The sequence below is a fragment of the Anabrus simplex genome, chromosome 2, assembly GCF_040414725.1.
Source record: "Anabrus simplex isolate iqAnaSimp1 chromosome 2, ASM4041472v1, whole genome shotgun sequence".
Classification (NCBI taxonomy): Eukaryota; Metazoa; Arthropoda; class Insecta; order Orthoptera; family Tettigoniidae; genus Anabrus; species Anabrus simplex.
Genome location: NC_090266.1, coordinates 681,872,358 through 681,880,898, shown reverse-complemented (window position 1 = coordinate 681,880,898; position 8,541 = coordinate 681,872,358).

The following is an 8,541-nucleotide window of genomic DNA, read 5'->3' as shown; positions in this document are numbered from 1 at the left end:
GGGCCTTAAACACAATTGGCATAATTTTAACACTCTGAATACAGCCATCACCACAACAGTAGAAGCAGAATTAGCCATTAGCAAATTGCCAGCAGATAAACAAGACAAAGTAAGAATTGAAGTAAAAAGAAAATGAAACACTATTCTTAACCCAAAAAACAATATTAACTCCGGTAATTCACCCCTTACTACTCATGATGACAATAGCTACAAGGATTCGATTCTCATACAAAAGCAAACACATGCTCTCCAAAAGAAAATCAATGGTAATAATCTTTTAATTATGAAAGCAGATAAAGGTAACACTGCCGTCATAATGGACAAAAATGAATATGTAAGCAAAACAAATTTTTTAAAGATAGCTCATTCTCTACAGTAAAGAAGGACCCTACCCCAAGAATCCAACATCAACTTAAGCAGACCCTCAAGAATACTTCATATCTATTGACAGATCAAGAAAAAACTTAATGAATTAATGAATCCAGGTTTACCCACCACCAAAGCCCTCCCCAAGATACACAACACCGGCATCCCCATTCGCCCCATCATTAATTACAGACCAAGTCCGTTATGCAAAGCATCGCAATTCAAAGATTTTACTATCATTTTTTCTCAAACAAATCCATCAAAAACACTAAATAATTGATCAATAAATTTAAAAATTTAACATTCAATCCAATCATTCTCTCCACTCATTCGATATTGTAAATATGTATCCTAGCATACAAATCTCCAAGGTATACCCCATCATTCAAAACACTTTAAGCAAATACAGCGGCCTAAGTATATTAGAAATACAGGATTTCATGTCTTTGCTTAAATTAGTTATAAGTAGAGCCTGGATTTCCATGCACTTATCGAATTTCAAAATATGCATGCAGTCATGCACTATCATATGGCAAAACATGCACGATAAAATGGAAAATGTGCACTATCAAGGTTCAGTTCCTTTTAAAACATTGTACAACATTCTCCAAATTGTTTTGATTTAAGCTCGTCCGTTTATCTGTTGGCACATTCTTAAGCACAAAAAATTGTCTTTCTATGTCACAAGAAGTGACAGGTGCATACCTAAATGAAGACATTTGGGACAAAGTGAGGTCAAATTGTATGTCTTATGCATTTTCACCACAATGCATCTTTTATAAGCTTGACGAATTCAAAATCGGGATTTGAACGGATCACTTTGTTCAACTTATATCTAGCTGCTGCAGCTACTTCTCTGTGCGATGATGGCAGACACATTTGAATGTCCTCAATAACTGGTAATGATTGCCTGCAATAACAAAGTGCAAGTGAGAGTTCCGGGTAGGAAAGTCCAGGATAACAGCGGAAGAGTGTTAAGTGCGAAACCAAGGTTTCTAAGCTGCTAGCTCATAACGCGGCGTCACAGAAGTACGATACCAGTTTTGTTTTGTTCATCTAAGACGAAAAAATGAGCCATCAATGAGTAACGCACAATTTATGGTTCGATTTATAACACTATAACTGGGACACGTTATTCCCATGAATTACAGAGTTCGACGTGGGGCCTTCAGGCTTACGTCAATGTTTACTCAAACAACAGATAAGAAAGTGTTTGGTTAATTGGATTATAGGACCTCTAACGTATGTACAGTACTAACTTTGATTGTCAGATAGGATGCCAGGAATACATTCTCTCAGTAATAGGCGCACTGTATAATGTGGAAGAATGGTCCCAAATTCTGCAAACCAACATTCGTAAAATGCACTATCATGCAAGTTAACATTGTATATGCGCCAAAGTAAGAAGAAAAGTCATATTATGCAATATTAAATGTCCAGATATTCGCTATTAAGTCCAAAATATGCATTTTGCATGTATTTTCTCCTAAAAAGGTCATAAGATGCAAACATGCAGGGAAAAAGAAAGGTTATTTGGAATTGTTAAGCCATAAAACGAATATTTGCAAAGTTTGAGAATTGTGACCAGCTTATTTAAAAACATGCATTTGCATGGAAATCCGGGCTCTAGTTATAAGCAACAATTATTTCACTTTCGATAATGTTATTTATCAACAAGAAGGATTGGCTATGGGATCGCCGGCCTCAAGTATCTTAGCCAAGATTTACTTGGATTTTTTGGAACACACCAAAATTGATAATAATAATAATAACTTTGACAACATCCTTTTCTGGGCAAGATATGTAGATGACACCATAGTAATTATGGATGAGAGCATCACAGACACTGCTACCACCCTCATTAATCTAAATAACATTGACCTGCATATAAAATTCACACTTGAATCTGAAATTGAACAGAAAATTAATTTTTTAGACTTGACTATTATCAGGCACCCAAGCTACTTAAGATATAAGGTTTTCAGAAAACCCACCCAACAGTCACTACAATCCATCAAGATTCTTCACACCCCCAAATTCACAAATGAGCAGCGTACAACAGCATGGTGTACCGAGCCTTCAAAAATGAGTTTAATACAATTCATAATATAGCTAAATCTAATGGATACAACAGTCTGTTTATTGAAAAATAATCAATAAATATAAATATCACCCCTCTACCACTTTGAAAAAGATAAACAAAACAACTTCCTTTCTATATTTACGTTCAACGAACAAATTTACAGTCACCAACAACTTTACTTTAAAAAGCACGATGTAAAAGTAGTTTTCAAAACCAATACGAATGCACAAGTCTTACATAATGCCACGTCTATAAACAAGTTCAATTATTTTTCAAAATCAGAAGTATACAGGATTATTTGCAACAGTTTTAATTCTTCTTATGCCGGACATACCGGGAGGAATTTTAATATAAGGTACTGGGAACACGTCAATGCCCTGAAGTACAATAAATTTCAGCTGTAGGACAGCATATGCATGACTATAATCACAAATTCACAGACATAAAAGAAGATATGGAAATTCTCAAAATCATCAACATCAATCATCATCACATGACTGAAAGCTGCTTCATACATATAGATCAATATTTTAACCCAAATCATAATCTTATTGACATTTCAGAAAAGCCAAATATCCTATTTGACCTTCTAATTCCAATTTTTAGAAACGTCAAACGAAGAAGTCATAATTCAGTTTTTCATAATATTCACAGCACTTTTCCGCAGCAGCCATCTCTTTTCCCACATCCTTCGGCCCCGCCTTAATTCCCCTCTCCACCCTCCCCCTCCCCTTGCTCCGCCTCTTCCTTTTCCTTTGAATATTACAACCGTTAGTATGAGGCACACAACAATAGACCCCATCCACGAACCTACTACGCTGGTGTAGCAGGGGGAGAGATGATACTCCCAGGTGGCGGATAGGGGGGTCCTAACCGGCTTGCCAGCGGACTTGAGGGAAATAAAATACCTCTCACGGAGCAAACACACAACCTTCTGTCAGTGGGGGACGTAGACGAAGAATACACCTATGATATCCCCTGCCTGTCAAAAGGGGCGACCAAGGGATGATCAAATTAGACCCATGAGACTACTTGTAATTAATACCATCACGCAGGGAACACCATGGGTCGCATTTATTTGCACGTAGTACCAGTATGTTAGTTACTGAACCCTTTAGGTCCATATTGAGGGATACCTACCTTCCTTACCTATCAGCAAAGTTCATGAGATCTGTCTCTTGGGTCGTATCGGGTTCTTCGTCACTTGCTGAGGTAAAGGTAGGGTTCAGTAATTCTAATCTATCTACTGGAATGAAAGGTCTGTTTAAAAGATTCCTATTTATTCAGGAAATTCTGAAGTAATTTACTATGTCAACGGTGTCATAGTCAATTGTGTCCACTGGACACCACAATCATTTTTACATAAATGTCAGAACACTGGTGTGAGACTTTAACGTAATTGCCTGATGGGCATTCTTACTAGAAACCATTGTCTCAATTATTAATCATTTAAGAAAGGAAAGTCTGGAAATCCTTAAATTCGGCTTCCATGTGAGACCACATGTACCATCATAGTGATTCGTTATGGTCCAGCCCTCGTAACACGAACTCTGGACTCTGAGTATAATTAAGGCCGTCCAATCGGTGTGTGCCACACAGTGGTTCTACGGCATGAACCCTTAATTGAATCGATGTGACCTGCGTCTATGTCATGGACTGACATCTAATCTTCTAAGTTACTTTAAAGTCATTGTGGATGATGACCGCAAGGAAATGATGCTACGATGGCATATGGCCCTAATCTAAATCACTGAGGTTGATGACCCCCTGACCATCCAAGTTTCTAGGCTGAAGGCTAAACACAATTAAGTTACATCGGTTTATGACCAAAGTTCCACTTTACTATCCCCAGCACATTCACTGCTCAATCAATCAAAGTTCAATAATTACAACAATAGCAATGCTCACAAACTTTGTGGCAGTAAAATCCATTTCCTTCGGATATGTCCCCTTAATCGTTACTTTACATGTTAACATTCCCCAGAAAACAAACTAAAATTTCCAGAATGCATCTCCAAGTTATTCGCTTGATTAAAGTTATTTCAAATGCGGTTTCACTGAATTTAATAATTAAATAAATTTAAATGATTTAACGAAATATTAACGAACAACAAATTTTATCTCCGCGGACTCTGGTTTCTTCACAAATTTCTACGCAGCTGTGATGTGAGTTCAATATTGCGATGTTTATCTGGCTGGAAAAGAAATTTACATAATTCATGTCCAGCTATATATATCCTGTCTCGTGATATCATGCTTAAAAATCTAATCTAGTCCTAACCGTTATTAACACTTGGATATCCTAATAATCTACGTACAAACCAAACAACTCGCCATATAATTACGATGTCATATCTCGTCATTACCATTATGAATTTTGCACACCCCTCACAGACAAACCGATCATCACGACCATCGCTCTATATTTTGGACAACCCTGAATTAGGTTACTCTGTTCCTTATACTCAAAGTTCGTGATTTCAAATGTTCATTACGTCCCCAATTACAGTATTTCACAATACTTAGATCATTACCGGCTAGAAATTTCAACTAAATCCAGCATTTTAACGTTTCCCCTGGCCGAGAATTACAGTACAATCTCAACTCCACTCCTTTCCCGGTATCATAGCTGAGGCCTCTCATCCCCCCAAGCTCGCTTGGCAGTTACAGGAAACACCTGGTTTATTCACAGTTGACTGACTTCTCAAAATGCTCCCTTTAAACTCTGCCGACATAATTAAACAAATACGATATTATAACCAACAAAATGCACAGGTTATGCTTCAAGATGCCCACACTAATTACACGCGTCGCCAATTGATACCGCTATGGATTTCTATGAATTTCTTTCCATTCTCAACATTATAAAATATTCCTCGGGCTATCATGTCCCGGCTTCAAATGACAGGACTCTAACCTGATTCGCACATCTCATCTCAACTCATATAAAACATTCCTCGGGCTTCCGTGTCCCGGCTTCAATGACAGGTCCAACCTGATTCACAAAACTAACCTCTGTTTCCCAGCTCCACAATTATCATCGACAAAGAACTGGAATAAAATCCTCACTAGAAATCCCGACGTCTAATATCGCACAATGCATTAATCATGAATAACTTCGCATAAATGATATCGTATTTAATAACTTGATTTTTACGGGAAATGACTGAAACATTCTACTAGATCTTTTTCTTGTCAGTCAGACACAGTTTAAAATGGGCATTAAATAAAAACGTTTCTCTCCGTGACCAAATTCATCACCCTAGGTTCTCGCCCGACAGCGCGCTTCCGCTCAATTGAAAATGAGTGACCATGGATTATTATTATTAACGTCAAATTGCAGACAGAAGAATTTTACGTCGAATGAACATCTTAATTTGACATCACAAAATATAGGCAGTACACTCACACGGATGACGATCTACATTGGACGTGATATCACTTCGGAACCCTATTCAATAACTTTTTACAACATTATACGGCACTCGCAAGACTTCAAACTTTTATCCAAGTGGAAAATAAAACAAATGACTCTTTTAGTCGTACTCTCACATTTACAAAACTTAGTAGGGGTGGCCACTGCGTCGTATATCCCCATTCAAATACACTTTAAGAAATCACGAGACAAGATATAAGAGGTAGTAAGATGGAAAGTCACCTACCTCATGTCGTCACGCCAGTATTCGTCATAGGGCTCACCTGTGACCCTGGCATTTTATTTAGCCATTTTTACATTCATGGCTTCACAATTTATTATTATTTCTTCAGGTTTCCTGGAATAAAGCATAAAAAAAGAAAATACCCTTCACTTGTTTGCTTGACGCACACGATGGACTATAATTATTTCCGCACACGAATTACTTAATCACATTAGAATTTATTCAGTACTTTGACCGTCCTATCTGGTACAATTATTTCACTCAAGAAAACTATCTCCTCATGGAGTCAAGACTTAGCCGCAATGGCTAAAATCTGCAGTTGAACTCAGTCTACTTTCGTTGGTTTGATTTCGCAGAGCAACTCAACAATTTTTCGTCCGCTTTGTATCACAAATGCCGGAGAAGGAGGCTTCGTCATGGCGTCCCTTCATATTTATAGCAGTTACCTCTCTTCGGATCTCTCCCTTTGCCGCCAAGAAAATTTCTATAAATTTCTGACTTACCTAAACTGCAATTTCAAGAGTTTTGAAAGTGACTACATGCTTGCTACATTTCTGGCGGTAGTGTTCACGGACATTTAAATTTTTTACGGGTTCGATTTGTGAGATGATTGACCTCCTTTGATAGGCACTATATTCTTTTTGACTTGGCGTGGTCACGCCATGTACACGCGCTTTGAAATAGTTCATAAAAATGACTTGAGATTCTTCCGCCGTCGACACGTGTGGTTGACGTCACGTACCCCAGAGCGTGGGACCGAAGGTAATCACCCCCTCGTCACGTGTCAAATCCATGCTATCAAGAATCCAACTTTTAAATGATTGTCACATTATGCATAATGTTCTTAGGGCACAAAGGTCATGGGTTCAGTACAAAATAGGTTTGTGATTAGTAGTGACAGTGTGTGCCTCAGGATGCATTTTATAGTAGGCCTACCTGTAATTCGTACCCCTGTATGAGCAACACCATGCGATGAGCGCCACCATGGTTCTGCCTTGCCTCTGTTTAGTACCCAATATGTGTGGAACATGGGATAGTGCAGGTCCCTGTGGTTGGTCCACTTATATGAGGAATGCCACAGGTTTGCATTGCCTGTAAATAGTGCTGCAGTGTGCGAAACACCATAGGTCTGTGTTACATGTGCGAATTTCATTACCTGCGAGTAGTACCATAATGTGTGGAATACCACGAGTCTATGCTACTTTTGATTAGTACCGCAACATGACTAATAGCTTGGTTCTATTTTCCAAGTGATAAGTACCATTATGAGGGGCCGCTGATTTGTAATTTGGACCCGTTTCGACTACAAGCATCGTCGAATGTGGGACATTGCAGGTCGGATCCACTGATTGTTTTAACTTCATATCCATCCATTCATTCTTCGTCCTCACGTTTTTGAATTCTGGTCAATGGAGGATTATGGATTTTTAAATTGTCATAACATTTCGTCTCATTTTGTACCATTAGGGGCCGATGACCTAGATGTTAGGCCCTTTAAACAAGAAGCATCATCATCATCATCATCATCATCAATAGACCACATGCCATAATGACAGGTAAGTCTCATATAACCTACGCCATTTGACTAACCCGCTCTCTCCTTCAATTCATTAATTTTATCTATCATTTATTCAGGTTAACTTCATGGACACCGCAATGAATTGCGAATTTATACCAGCCACAAATTAAGAATGTGTTATTTTTAACCATGTCTTCGTGTGTCGTCCTGACAATGTTCAATAGCATTTCAGCATGATTTTAATATGCACTACGGGAACATTTCATTTTATTTACATTGGTTGATGTGGAAACACCATCTAGCAGTTCTGTGTCAGCTGGTGGTTATTTACAGTGGCGTCCAGTGGCTTGCATACTGTTAAAACCACTCAATTAGATTTGGTGACTAATGATATGACTACAGAATCAACATTTACCAGTTCCCATTTTGCGATTGAAATTGTAATGATTAGCAGAGATGGAACTAACAATTCTATGAATATTAATGCAAGAAAGAGTCTGGATGACGAGCATACTCCAGATGCTAAGAATTTAGAGCCTAAGTTATTTTTTCAAATTTTACTCTTAGTTCATCCCAAATGTTAATGTCAATTGTGTGTTTGTACATTTGTTTAGTTATAAGATGTATTACATTAAGCCTGAAGATGGCCAGCCAAGGCCAAAACTAATCCCTAGTTTAGTAATGTAATTCAAATATATTGCATATTATAGTATTGAAAAGGTGGGCCATTACGACATTAATTTAATAATGATTATTGTGATTATTCATTATATTCGGCAACCGGACAAAACAGCGTTCACTTCAAACTGAGCTCAAAGGTACACTAACAAAGACTGCAAGATGAAAACAGTTGCACTGTATTCCTGTAGCTTCAAAGTCAACGACTTCTCCCTCAGTCCTCTCCCACTACAGCT